We start from the raw sequence: 15,599 nt of genomic DNA on the forward strand, positions 1-15,599 counted from the left end.
AAGGGCAGAGAGAGAGGGAGACACAGAATCGGAAACAGGCTCCAGGCTCTGAGCCATCTGCCCAGAGCCCGACGAGGGGCTCGAACTCATGGACCGTGAGGTTGTGACCTGAGCTGAAGTTGGACGCCCAACCGACTGAGCCACCCAGGCGCCCCTGTCCTTGTCATTTCTTGCCTGAAGCAGTCACTACCCCTGAGTGGTCGTTCTATCAGCCCCGCCTGTCACTTTTTGCTTCACCCTCCTTGCTGAAGATGGAGGTTTCTCCAAAGCATGACCGTGAGTCTATCGCTTTGCTGCTTAATGTCTTTTAGAGACTTCCCATTAGGCCACACTTCCAAGCAAAACCAGTTAGACGCTTATCTGGAACATAATAGTCTTTTCAGTCTTAGCCCTAGAAACTGCCCCCTGGTATACCCTGCTCTGGCTTTGCCAAAACACCTGCAGATCCTCTAGCCTGTGTGGGTGTGCCACACAGCCAGCTGTTATCTTTTCTTTCTCTTGTTCCATCTACTTGGTGAACGTCAGGAATATTTCAAGGTTGAATTCAAACCTTATCTCTTCTGTGACATTTTCCCTGATCCTGTCAAGGAATTGACCACTGCCTGCTCTTGGTTCCCCTGATGTCACTCAAGCACATGAGCTTTGGGGTCATGAAGTATAGAAGGAAGACTGTGCTATGGACGGAGGATTCTTCAAAATTCATATGCTGAACCCCTAATCTCCAGTGTGATGGTATTTGGAAGTAGAGCGTTACGAATTTGTCAAATTAACACTTGTTAAATGGCGCACAGGGTGCTGGATGGTCGAGCTAAGAAGAAATGTAAATAATGAAGTTTATTACTCACAGGTCCTAGAAGAGTACTCAGAATGCCTTAAGGGGTCACAGGGTGAGGTCAAGGCGGAGTGTGGACAGAGAGAGAGATAGGACTTGGCCTGAACTAAAGCTGGATTGATCCATTCAAACCAAAAGTTCAGGGTTCTGGTAAGCTCCACCAGGGTCTTAGCTAAGGGGAGCCGGGGGGCAAGAGACTGTTGGTCACAAGGGCTGTTGGGGAAGTCATATTAGGAACTTATATCTGCCTGCAACACTATTGGGTTGTTGTCAATGGCATGAATTTTCAAGGGGGGACTCATGTCAGTTCAAGTCCCCACAAACCACTCAGCCAAACAAAATCGATGCCCAGGAAGCAAAGCCATAGAGTAGCTTAGCTAAACTTTCCACAAGGAGATAATTAAGTTGTGAAGGTGGAGGCTGCATGAGGAAATTAATGCCCTGCTAAGGAGAAACACAGGAGATGATCTTTCTCTCTCTATCATTCAAGGCCACAACAAAAAGGCATCCACCTGCAAATCAGGAAAAGGGCTCTCCCCAGGAACCAAATCAGCTGGCCACTTGATCTTAGATTTCCCAGCCACCAGAGCTATGAGACATAAATGTTTGTTGTTTAAGCCACTGAGTCTGGAAATTGAAAAGAAAAATCACAGTTTCAGGGAATGGAATTGGTGGGTGCCAGAGGTGGACAAAATGGGGGAAGGGACTCCAAGGTATGAATTTCCAGTTATGAAATAAGTAAGTCATGGGGATGCCATGCACGGCATCGGGGCTATAAATAATACTATGCTGCATATTCAAGAGCTGCTAAGAAAATGAATCTAGGGGCACCTGGGTGGCTCAGTCAGTTGGGCGTCCGATTTCAGCTCGGGTCATGATCTCGCAGTCCGTGAGTTCGAGCGCAACATCGGGCTTTGTGCTGACAGCTCAGAGCCTGGAGCCTGTTTCAGATTCTGTGTCTCCCTCTCTCTCTGACCCTCCCCCGCTCATGCTCTGTCTTTCTCTGTCTCAAAAATAAATAAACATAAAGAAAAAAGAATCTAAAACATTCTCATCACAAGAAAAGAATTCTGCAGTCACGTATGGTGGCAGATGTTCACTAGACACATCGGTGATCATTCCACAATTGACGCAAATATTGACTCATGTTGTATACCTGAAGCTAATATCATGTGGTATGTCATTATACCTCAGTAAAAAACTAAACACAAAGGAATCTAAAAGGCAAAATAAATAAATAAATAAATAAATAAATAAAAAGAGTAAGACTATCTTAGAATTTTGGGCATAGTCTACACGGGTCAACTGGAATCAAATAGATGGGATTTTAAATGCATTTCTGAAGGCTTACTGCCAACAAAACTTTGATCCTGGAAAATACAGAAACAAAAACCAGGGTTTCAATTTGGGAATAAATAAGTCTCGGGGAATCAAGTTCCAGCCTAGGGAATATAGTCCCCATATTGGTATTGCTATTACGCTCTATGGTTGACAGATGGCAGCTACACTTGGGGTGAGCAGAGCGAAACGTGTAGACGTCCAATCACTACGTTGCGTCCCTGAAACTAATGTAACAATCCTGTGTCAACTACACCTCCATTGAAAAAAAAATACAAATCTCTCCCTTAATTAAAAAACCTTGTACTTGTTTGATCTTCAGAACACTAAGCTTGCTGCAGCAAGAAGGCTGGGGAAGCTGTGACGTTCCCGAGGAAGACCCTCCCCACGTCTTCTTCAGATATGATAAGAAGAATGGTAGGAAGCCGACAGAGGCATTCCTCCTGGACGACAGAATCAAAGCCTAAGCATGGAGCTTCCCTTACCCCTTGAATCAGCTGGATCTCCCAACTGGGCCAGTGACTTTTGTGTGTCCCCCATTCTTTCATGGGCAGGCTGGGAATTTTTACTATCGTTTTCCTGGCCCTGGCTCCCCATTTCTTATCGAGTGTGCCTATGCGAGTGGTGGGTAGAGGGCTGTCATTGGACCATGAGCAGCCACATGGGTCTCTGTGTTGTCTCCTGGGGGAGGGGTGAATGTGCTCCATGGCAACTGGTAGGGTGGACCATGAGGGATCTGATGCTTGATCCACACCTATTTTTCTCTTCCTCCTGGTCATCCAGAAAGTATTTTCCATGCTCTTTCAACAAATCTATACTTGCTGAAGTTAGATGGAACTTTGGGATGGAATTCTGGCCCTTGGAATGTGGGTGGAAGTGATTGGTCATTCAAGGATGACCCTGCAGCCCCTTCTTACAGAAGCCTCCACGATTTCTCTCTTCCCCATCTTCCAACTGGATTTTGATATCCAGGGCCACTCGGGGGGTTACGCATAAACAATAGTGAAACCTCTGTAATGAGACAGAGAGCCCCCATCCCAGCTCTCTGGGTGAGCAATGAGCTCTGGTTATTTCAAGCTTCTGAGATTTGGGGTTTGTTTCTTATAGCAATTGGCTACTCTGAAAACTCCTATCTAACCTCTGTCTATAACCGCAGTATTTGTCAGGGTTTCTGGAACCTAGTAGGAAATCAGTGCATACTTGTTAAATTAGTATATGAAATCGTCTACTGAATTTAAGATCAGAAGAATTTAGTGAGTAACTGCTATGTGGCAAGAATTGAGAAAAGTACTATAGGAAAATAATGACTAAGGTAGCGTTTTCGTCTTCAAATAGCTAAAAATCGACTTTTTAAAAAAAATTTTTTTTCTATGTTTTTATTTACTTTTGAAGGAGAGAGAGACACAGCATGAGTGGGGGAGGAGCAGAGAGAGAGGGAGACATAGAATTTGAAGCAGGCTCCAGGCTCTAAGCTGTCAGCACAGAGCCGGATGTGGGGCTCGAACCCATGAACTGTGAGATCATGACCTGAGCCGAAGTCGGACGCTCAACCGACTGAGCCACCCAGGCTCCCCTAAAAGTCAACTTTTAAAAAAGTTGTATTTTACTTCATTTAGTCATTTTGTTCTTAGTGGTTTTGAAGCATCTTACATTAAATGCAGAAGCAACAGGATGAAACTCAATATCAGTAAGAATCCAGAAGCAGGATCAGGGAAGTAGAAATTTTAATGGGCAGTCAAGATGAAGACACAAGACAATAATAGCAAGCTATAACACCCCACACCCCCTGGCTCCTAGAGTTGAGTATCTTAGCTTCCTAGAAGCGAAGCTGGAAAGTAGGCATGGCTAAAAACCTAAGTTTTTTTGTTGCAAAAGAGGAAAACCCAGGAGAAACAAAGCAGTGGACATTGTGAAGTAGCCATCTTTTTTTCATTCCAAAAATTCCCTTTGGGCTTGAAATTGGGACCATTTCCCTTTTCATCAACAACTTGAGTCATTTATTAGCATCAGGAAGGCCATTAGCATTCAAAAAGTTTTTCTCAAGGTAAAGTTTTATAAAAAATGTGACAGAACTAGTTCTTTAAAGTGCTAGTGAAATGCTATACATTTAGGGGCATTTGAATCTCATGCAACATTTTAAGATAGTTACTCTATACTGCATACCTATAGGGAAGGAAAAGTGACTTTTGAGAAATACTTCCCAAGCGCCTAGTACATAGCAAGCACTCAGTAAACATGTGTTGAATGAACATGGTCGCTACCACCAGATTAAATTTCAGTTGCATTATAGTTGGTTACTTTTTATAGATTGAACTTTATTAAAGTTCCTTTCAATAGGCCTTACATAATAGACCACATTGATTTTAATAAAATGTGCATTGATTAAGGCAAAATGTCAGTTTTCTGCCCAGAACACAATCTCCCACGGTCATTAGCCAACAATATAATTTTAAGAAATCAATTCTATCCATTCTTTTTAATTAAGAATAGCTTTTTATCTGACCTTCCTTTCACTTTGGAGGACACTTGATTAAGATTCAGTAAAGAGTTAATCACATCACTCAAAGCGTTCTCAAAATCTCTAAAAAAAAAAAAAAAAGAAAGAAACTGCAATTATGTTGTCTTGATGGTCTGTGCTAAAGACATAAATAAAATACATCAATCACATCACTTTCAATTGCGGTTTGGGGTGAAAAGGCCAAGTCTTTGAAAAGTTGCTTTTTATGGAGGGTGGGGGGAGTCAATCTCCTCTTGTCTTCTGATCCAGAGTCAGATTCTGAAGGCAAATGGCAAAGCAGAAGGGGTTGGCCTTTGGAACCCCTCCTCTTCCAACATGTGTCTTCCTTTTATATCCCTACTCTCCCTTTTCATCACTATTCGCCTTGCTTTCTCTCCACATCAGAGAACATACGTGCACAAGTGTCCTCCAAGGTGCCAATGGCAGATGAAGTTTCAAAGTTTCAACCTCCAAGGGTTTTTGCATTTTAACAAAAGAAAATGCCTTGGTTCTTGAACTGCGACCTCATTGCTGACTCCAGACTAAATATGACTCTCTGACCCATAGCCACAGCTCACCTGAGACTCTGATTTAAAAAAAAAAAAAGTTTAATGAGCTTGTACCTATGACAAGTAGACCAGTGGGGACTGACCCCTGCCTCTTGTCACTGCTGGGTACCTAATAATACCAAGAGCCTTGCCTGCAGGCTTGGCCCAAAGAGTAATTATAATCAAAGAAGATTATAACTAATTATCTAATTTCGATGAGCTGTTTGTGTTTAATTTGTTGAATATTTCATTATGAGAGGGATGACCTTATAAAGTGTTCCAGATGAAAGCGAAAAGGATATGTATAAAATTTCCAGGTACAATTAATTTACCTTTAATCCCATCCAATTTTCTTATTCTATGTGTGAATGGATAATTATTAAAAAAATAAAAAGAGAGAGAGAAGCAATGTGTCCTGTGCCTTCATGAATTTCAGGGAATGTGGCCACAACACAGGGTGAAAAACAACAAAATTGGATAAATTGTGTTTTAACACCAAACAATAAAAAGTCTGGTGAATACCAGTCATTTCCTTCTTTCTTTCTTTCCTCCCTCTCCTTCCCTCGCTTTGCTGTTTCTGTACTATCTGTTTGGTTTTTTGATTCTTCCTCCTCCAAGTAGAACGTAAGCATTTTGAGTACAAGGCCCACCTTCTATCTTTATCCCACTTGTGCTGATTGGAACATCTAATTCATGGTAAATTCTTAATCCATACCTATTTAATGAATGAATAAACGAATGAAAATCACTCTTCTTTGTGAAAATGTAGATAACATTTTAACCCTGAATTCCGCAAAATGAAAACATTCCAGGAGGAAGTCAATGTAGTATAATAAAAACTTATTCAGGATTCATCTTTTTGAAAAAAATAACCTTAGGTGACTTGAATGTAGTTTTCTTAATGATAAAATAAGACTGCTTACTTCTTGCTGTCTCTCTCTCTCTCTCTCTCTTTAAGTAGGCTTCACACTCAGCGCAGAGCCCAATGTGGGGCTTGAGCTCATGACCCTGAGATCAAGACCTGAGCTGAGCTAAGAGTCGGATGCTTAAGCACCTGAGCCACCCAGGTGCCCCAAGTCTTCTCCTTTCTGTGTCATCTTCCAACTGTTCACTGAAGACTTGTTAGACAGCATTGAGCTAAGTAATGTGGAGAATCGATAAAAATACTACAGCATTCCTGTCCACAAGCTGTAATCTGGGACAACAGGCAGATATAGGTGACAATATGTGAAGGCACCAAAGATTCCTAAAGCAGAACCATCACAAGAAAGGCTCTGTTACAAGCCAGATGCAAACCAAAGGTGGGCTGGAGGGAGGTTCGTGAAGGGTAAGGCATTCACTTGGGTTTAAGCATGAGTGGTCCATGGATTTCGTGCAGCAGCCCCATTTTCATGAGTTTCGGGGATCCCCATGGCATCTGGCTGATCCCATGTGGGCAGCAGAGTGTCAGGAGCACCCCCATACAGGAGAGATGGGACCAGGGCTCATGTGGGTGCCAGGCTAGTCCAGGGAGACCTCCAGATAGCACTACCCACCCCAGCCAGCCCCAGGAACAATAGAAGACTTCGAGACTCTTGAGGAAGGTGGCAACACAAAGCATAAAGTCCCTGTGGAGCCAGGTCTAGGCCAGAAGCCCAATTTCTTGCTTGGGACTAAGAGTGTTATGGGATTGGGCTTGGTCCCAAGTCTGCTTCTTACTAAATATGAAAGCCAAGCAAGTTTCAACCTCTCTGGGCCTTACTTTCCTCTTCTCTAAAATAAAGATAATAATCTCAGAGGGTTGTTTTGAAGAGTGAATGAGATATTTACTGAAGTCCACTGATATGGCCCTAGAGAAACAGCAGGGGGCAAGACACCTAGAAACTGCCCTCCTAAAATGTATAATCCTGTATTCTATGAAGTCAGAACTGTGCTGAGCAAATAATATGATCTCAATAAATGTAATAAAAACATTGTCATTGGTCCAAATGGTGGATCTTTTCCTCAGGGTCTGCTCCAGGCCTACCTAGTCTCTTTTTTGATGCTTCAGTGTGAGGCCATAACTTCTCTTGGGCTTTACGGGGTGGGAGAATGAGAATATGGTCCAGGTGAGGAAGGGTTTTGCTTGTCTGACAAAATCCGAGGATTACTTTAAGAGTATCTAGAGGATAGGAACAAAGACCGCAAGGCCCACAAGACCTGTGTCTTCCTTCCAACAGAGATTTTTCTAGTGAACTGGTAGCCACGAGTTCAAAGTTTTGCTTGGTGATGAGTCAGCTCTACTGGTTAGACAAGTGAAGCTTTCTCTGCTTGAATAATCGGGAGACTAACTCACAGCTGAATGTGCGCGTTGTAACGATATACGCTGTAGGTTTACATTCAGTGACGACTCCTCTCCATGCCTTCAACATAAGTTTTATTAATAGAAAAATTTAGGGGCGGCTGGGTGGCGCAGTCGGTTAAGCGTCCGACTTCAGCCAGGTCACGATCTTGCGGTCCGTGAGTTCGAGCCCCGCGTCAGGCTCTGGGCTGATGGCTCAGAGCCTGGAACCTGTTTCCGATTCTGTGTCTCCCTCTCTCTCTGCCCGTCCCCCGTTCATGCTCTGTCTCTCTCTGTCCCAAAAATAAATAAACGTTGAAAAAAAAATTAAAAAAAAATAGAAAAATTTACCTGATAATCTTTCTAGAATGCAGACATTCCTAAAAGCAGTGCAATATTTGGTTGTTCTTTCTGTTCTGTGTTCTGGCTTTCTAACATTTTGGGACCTGAAAAATAGAATTTTAAAAAATCCCTTCCCAGATACGCTTCTGAAAAAAAGGATGTGTGAGACAGACAACCCTGGAGACACTGTTCCTCCTTGGATCAAGTGCCTACCATACATCCAAGTGTGATGTAACACAGTAGTTAAAAGATACCTTTGTCATAATTAGGGTTAGCTCGATTTCCGCGTAAGTGGAGTTCTGTCTGAAACTCACTTCCTTTCATGTTTAAATAAACACATCAGCTGCAGCGTAGTTGAATAGCAGAGGAAAACCAATTACGTCTGCTATAGCTATTTTTTCCTCCTTGTCCCACAATAAAGCATTATCTCCACGTGGAGAGAGTAAAATCGACATTTGTAGATGAAGTTTAAGTAGAGGTGATAGCTTTTGTTGTGTGATCAACACTCTAGCAAGAGTGTAAGGCTGTTATCTGCACAAGTTTTCTTCACTTCAACCCATTAGAAGACAGTCATAGGTTGGTGATTGTTGTGGAATGAGTTGCCCAGATTTCACATGTGGGAGCCCTAATCCACACCTCAACATGTGACTGTGTTTGAAAAGAGGACCTTTCAAGAGGTAATCAAAGTAAAATCATTAGGGTGGGCCATAATCGAGTATGACTGGTGTCCTTATAAGATGAAGAGATTTTGGGGTGCCTGGGGGGCTCAGTCAGCTGGGTGTCCAACTTCAGCTCAGGTCAATGATCTTGTGGATTGCGGGTTTGAGCTCCGCTTTGGGCTGTGTGCTGACAGCTCAGAGCCTGGAGCCTGCTTTGGATTCGGTGTCTCCGTCTCCCTCCCTCTCAAAAATAAGTAAGCATTAAAATTTTTTTTTTTTTTTAAAATGATGAAGAGGAGATTTGCAGAGGGAAGTCCCTGTGAGAAGCCAGCCATCAACAAGCCAAGGAGAAAGGCCTCAGAAGGAATCAACCGTGCCAACAACCTTGATCTTGGATTTCTAGCCTCCAGAACTGTGAGAAAATAAATTTCTGTTGTGTAAGCTCCGCCCCCCAGTTGGTGGTACTTTGTTATGGCAACCGAAGCAGACTACTCCAGTGAATCAATACTTAATAGTCCCACAAAACACAGGGCGGAAACAAACACCAGGAGAAATCGGTACTCTTGGGAATTTCACTTCCTTGATACTGTAGCTGAATCATAAGAACTGTTCCTCTGTGAATATATTTCTGCAACATTAATCATCATCATCATCATTTCATAATAGTACCTCCAGCGTCTACGATCTATTACATATTTACCAGGCTTTGTGCTCTGGACTTTCACCCATTCCATAGGGATATCACAAAGCCTCTCAGAATATCAGTGGCTCAACCCATGTTTCTTGGTCATTCATTGCCCAGAATGGGCACTCCTGGCTGGAGGGCGGGCTCTCCTTGGAGGTTACCTTTCAACAAGTGAATCAGGAACCAAACAATTTCCTTCTTCCTTAGAGTTCTGCCCTGTCGAACTTACTGAATTCACTTAATTCAGTAAGTGGAGAGAGAAAGTGAGGGGGAGAGAGAGAGAGAGAGAGAGAGGAGAGAGACTGTGTGGTTCACAGGAGGGTTTTATGGACCAGAGTTGGATTGGAAGTGGAGTTTGTTCCCTGGCCACCACCTTCCGTTACTGAGAACTAGTGATGTGACCTCACACAAGAGCAAGGGAGCCTGGGAATATAGATGCAGGAGGGCAGGTGAACAACCTGGGCAACAAGCCTTCCTTTGCCACAGTTTCCGAAAGTTTCCTTTCTCTCCAGGTCTTACGCTGTAATCATGACTTGTAAAAAGTGGAATGAACCTGAGGGTTAGAGAGGATAAGTGATGTGTCTGAGGGCTTATATATAACCAATATATGATGGGATTGAGAGTGAAATCCAAGTCCAAACGTCTCCCAAACCTGTGATCTTTTCACTATACTAGTTTAACGAAGTAAATTTCCAAGAGATGTTTTAGAAAAGGGAAAACTCTGAGGTCGCATACATTTAAAACACCGCAGACCATAGCCCATATTCAAAATGGACTTTGACATATCAAAGGACATGAGACCTCTCGAACCCTGCCCAGAGCCACCCCCGCTCCTCCTTTGGACTTCTCAGTCATACCCATGCTATGGAGACTAAAACTATGACAGCATAGCATCGGGCCACCAGGACCCTTCTCCTTCACTAAAACTGGTGTCTGTTCTGTTTGTTCATTGACAGTGTCATTGAGCTTCCAGAAATTCCCCACTTCCTGGGCATCTTGATGTGTGGCCTCAAACCCTGACCCCATGGCTGTCCAGATTAATGCGGCCACCGGGGGGCACCACAAAGGAATAGTTCTAGTATCCAGAGGCCCCTGACTAGAGTAGCCTCTTTTCTGGTGATTGAGGAGACACCCTCGGTAGCGTCGCTGACACCCCAGTGCTATGTGCCTGCTGTTTATCTGGCTACCTGTATCTGTGGATACTCCCCATTGTCGAGTGTTCTCCCAAAGTTCCCTCCACATGGCCATTTTTTGATGAAAGACCTTAGCGCTAAGACAAAGACTTCGTCTCTGAGAAAGCCAACGTTGGACCAAAAAGCAAGTCATGGGGCAGTCATGGAGGCCACTGCAGACACCAGCTGTGTGTCATGTAATCTACCAGCATGGAGGGGACATAAAGAATGGCTATGCCTATGGTGGGGGGGGGTTGGGATAAGGGGATGCTAAGGCTTTGGGCCCCCATTTTAAGCAATTCTATTGAAGTTCCCCTCCAATTCATTAAAACTCATAAATGCTGACTTACCATATTTTTGAAAACCTTGATGTTATCAATTAATTAATTTTTATTATTTGACATATTTTATTAATTGATAATTAATAACAATCAGTAATTATAAATAAAATATAAATTATTTTATATATAATTTATATATAATATAAATAAATTAATTATTAACCGTTAATCATTTATTTTATATTTATATTACTACATTATTATTTGTTAATTTATTAATTTATATTAAATTTATTAATAAACCTTGAAAACATCAGGTTTATTAATAAAATGAGTTAATACCTACAAAGAAGTTGCCCTGTGCCAGACTTTATACTTTCTTTCAAAAACATGTTTATTTATTTTGGAAGACAGGGAGTGGGGAGAGGGGGGAGTGCAAGTGGGGGAGGGGCAGAGAAAGAGGGAGACACAGAATCCAAAGCAGGCTCCAGGCTCTGAGCTGTCAGCGCAGAGCCCGATGTGGGACTTGAACTCACCAACTGTGAGATCACGACCTGAGCCGGAGTCGAACGCTTAACTGTCTGAGGCACCCAGGTGCCCCAAGGCATTATCCTTTCTAAATGTACAATCAACTCAGTAGAGTAGGTATTATAATCATCGTCATTATCCCCTTTACAGGTGAAGAAACTGAGGTAAAGAGAAGTTACTGAATCATAGAATCAGAATTGGAGCCCAGGCAGCTGACCGTAGAATCTATGCTCTTAATTACCAAACAACTGTACCACTTTCTGGTCAGGAAGACAAGATTTGACCTCATTATCTCAGGCATTGCAGTACATGACTTTTATGGCAGTCCATAGTAAAGATATTGAAAATGTAAAACATCTAAAACACTTTTTATTTTAAAACAGTAAAGGTATTGGAGATGTAAAATATCTGACACTTTTTATTTTAAATTTGAAACTTTTGGGCCTATAGCTGTAGCCCAATTACTATTGGTTCAGCAGAAACGGAGAGGATCAGCACTGTCATGATCATCGTCAATTTTAGGAAGAAATTTTGACTTCTTACGACTAAAAGGGGCCTAATAACTATTGATCCAGTGGAAAAGTCATCAGGATAGTTTGATGTGGTTTCCTGTGTCAAAATACAGTTCAGAAAACTGGCATCAGTCATGTCACGAAAGGTCACTCCAGCAATCATCTGGACAGTGTTAGAACGATTTGACGAATGATTTTGGCTATAACTTGGAAAAATTGATCATTAGTTTTGTAGTTTGGCTTGTTTGGGAAAGAAAACTCAATGTAACATTTTCATACATAAATATATAGATTTCCGTATTAATATTATTAGTGTACCACTGGTTAAATATTTTGGATATATGCCTGTGAGGGCCAAATCTCACAAACGTAGCTCTCTGGTAGGTTTACACATTGAGAGTTACAGTCATATAATCGATGTATTCATTGAAATTGTGTCCTCCTTAAATTTACGTCACTTGGGACCTCGGAATGCAAGAAAATGGGGTATTTGCAGATGCAATTGGTTAAGATGATGTCACACTGGATTAGGGTGGGGCCTAAAGCCAATGACTGGGGTCTTTAGAAGAAGGATTCAGACACAGAGACACTCAGAGAGGAGAAGGCTGTAGTCATGCCATCACTAACCAAGGAATGCTAAGGACTGATGGTAATGACCAGAAGGCTGCAGGCAAGGAAGGCATCTTCACTAGAGCTTTGGGTGGGAGGTTGGCCCTGCTGACCATATGACTTTGGACTTAGCCTCCAGAACTGTGACAGAGTACATTTTCATTTTAAGCCACCCGGTCATGGTTATTTCCTACCGCAGGCTTAGGAAACAAATATGTCTGTCTCTGCACATCCTACTCATTCTTCAATTCAAATGAAATTTCTGTCTCTTTCGGGAAGCCTTCCTACTCAAGGCATGGAGATAGTGCATTTCTCTAAACTCTAGAGAAATGTCTTATTGTCTTAACCATTCCTACTCATCCTTCAAGATTCAGCACAGACCTTGACTTTTCCAAGAAAGACTTCACTGAATGTTGTCAACTCCTTAATGAGCAAGGCTTTTTGGCCTATACTCCCGTGGCTCTCAGATTTGTACCTTTATTATTGTACCCGTTATGCTATTTTCATTCTTCGTTTACCTGGGAAGCGCTTGAGTGTAAGGATCGTGTCTTTCATTTGTGCCTAATGTCCTTCTTTCAAGGGTGTGCTTATTGAATGATATGCATGAAGGAAGTCTGGAAGTCAAGGAGTTTTGCTCAATTGCATTTGGCAATGTTCTTGTGATTTTTACTCTAAATTCCTTTAGCCCTTTGCCGTTATTTTCTCAGGGCCTGTGGGCTTACAAGATGTATATACTTAATGTAATAATACATCATAACCCTGGATCTTTTAATAGCTGCAGTGTCTTCAGAGAAGTTGAAAATGTATCAGACGTGGTTACAACATTCCTTTGCACTTTCCAATATGTTAATACCTATCATTTTTTTATGTGCTTCCTTTGTTAGCTTTTCTCTTTTAGTTTTTAGTTCTTGTTGTATTATTTTAAATTGTGAAATCATTACTAAAATTGCATTAACGTGGGTGCCTGGGTGGCTCATTCGGTTAGGCGTCTGACTCTTGATTTCGGCTCAGGTCATGATCTCACGGCTTGTGAGTTCAAGCCTCGTGTCGGGCTCTGCGGGGAGAGCAGAGAGCCTGCTTGGGATTCTCTCTCTCTCTCCCCCCCCCCTCTCTGCCCCTTCCCGCTTCTGTCTCTCAATCTCCCAATAAATAAATAAACCTAAGAAAACAACACATAAAATTGCATTAACGTTTAAAAAGTTTTATTGTTCTTTATTCTACTTCACAGGACAAATTCATTCTTGTTCCGTGTTCCTTATTGTTCTTTATTCCATTATGCCCAAACCTCATGATTTTATTTTCATGAATTCTGGTTGCTGCACATTTATACTTCATCTTTGTAAACTTTACTCACCATGTGACTGTAATCTTGTTTTGTGTTCACGGTGAATGTCTGTTGCTCTCGTCTGCTTCTTATCTGGTACAGCAACCTGCACCTGTCCTGTCAATACACTTCTCTTCTGTTCTCAGTCCTTGTGGTTCTGCTGGCAGGACTCCAGCCTTAGCTCCAGGGGTAGGTATATGACCCACACTTTCTGGAACTTGGTGCAAAGAAACACAGACAGAATAAGGGTGGGATACATTTATCCTGATACTACCTGCCCCAGTGAATAACCCACTGATTCATGCTACCTAATTTATTCATCCATTTATATAACAAATACCATTCTAGCACCTACTATGTGCTGGTTTTGGCCTTGGGGACGCACGTCGAGCAAAAGAGAAAATCTATAGTCTCATGAAGCTTGCAATAATTGGGGCTCGGGGGAGGGGGAGAAAAAAATGCATTAAACCAAGCACATGGGCAGATGATTTCAGACGGTGATTAAGTACCATGAATGCAATACAAATAGGATGCTCTATGAAGAAAATAGAACACAGAAGTGTGGCTAATAGTATCTGGTGTGTGGGAAGGAGTGGTTAATTCAGACGAGGTAGTAAGGAAAGGCATTTCTCAGGGTCAGCGTTAAATCTGGCACTGAATGAGGAGACAGAGGTAGACAAGCAGAGACAGTGGGAATGTTATTATAGTCAATTGATTTTTAAAAAAAATTTTTTTTTTCAACGTTTATTTATTTTTGGGACAGAGAGAGACAGAGCATGAATGGGGGAGGGGCAGAGAGAGAGGGAGACACAGAATCAGAAACAGGCTCCAGGCTCCGAGCCATCGGCCCAGAGCCCGACGCGGGGCTTGAACTCACGGACTGCGAGATCGTGACCTGGCTGAAGTCGGATGCTTAACCGACTGTGCCACCCAGGCGCCCCTATAGTCAATTGATTTTTGACAAGGGTGCTAAAAAAATTCAGTGGTGAAAATAGTCTTTTTTTTTTTGCAAGTGAGGTGGGACACTGGAATAACAGTGGACAGCTGCCTCATGTGATATACACACATGAACTCAAAATAGATCAAAGACCTAACTTCTTCATATATCATATATATGTATGTGGCCTAACTTTTTGATGGTATTACGTCTTATAAAGCTCTCATAGATATAACACCAACAACACAGAAACTGAAGGAAAGTAGATACATTGGACATGATAAAAATTTAAAAAGTTGTACATAAATGGGCACTAAAAAGTTAAAAGACAACCAACAGAATGGGAGAAAATGTCTACAAATCATACATGGGGTCAGGTCCTAGTGTCCAGAATTTATAAAGAACTCCTACAACTTGTGGTAAGCAGACTGGTGGTCACCTAAAGATGTTTATGTTCTAATCCCTGGAAAGCGGGACTGTGTTACCTTATGCGGCAAATGGTGCTTTGCAATGTGATTAAGCTAAGGACCTTGAAGTGAGGTTGTTGTTCATTATCTCGATGGGCTCAGTGTAGTCACCAGGGTCTTTGTAAGAGGAAAGCAGGAAGGTCAGAGCCAGAGAAGGTATGACAATGAAAGCAGAGGTCGGCATGAAGCAGTCATGGGCTACAGAATAGGAGCAGCTCTGAGAAGCAGAAAAAGGCCAAAGATGAATTCTTCGTTCACACCTTCAGGAAGAATACTGCTCTGTCGACGTCTTGAGTTTAGTCCGGTAACACCCATTTTGAACTTCTGATCTGCAGAAGCATGGTCAGACAGTTGGTAGAAATCTGGATGCTGCGTGCTGTGGATGGGTCTCGGAAGGAAATGAGAAACATTTTATGGAAGAATGGGAGACAGGGGGTCCTCGTTGTATAGTGATGAAAAACCCAGCAGAGTTTTTTTTTTTTAATTTTTTTTAACGTTTATTTATTTTTGAGATAGAGACAGAGCATGAATGGGGGAGGGTCAGAGAGAGGGAGACACAGAATCCGAAA

The sequence above is a fragment of the Prionailurus viverrinus genome, chromosome C1 (assembly GCF_022837055.1).
Source record: "Prionailurus viverrinus isolate Anna chromosome C1, UM_Priviv_1.0, whole genome shotgun sequence".
NCBI classification, from domain to species: Eukaryota; Metazoa; Chordata; class Mammalia; order Carnivora; family Felidae; genus Prionailurus; species Prionailurus viverrinus.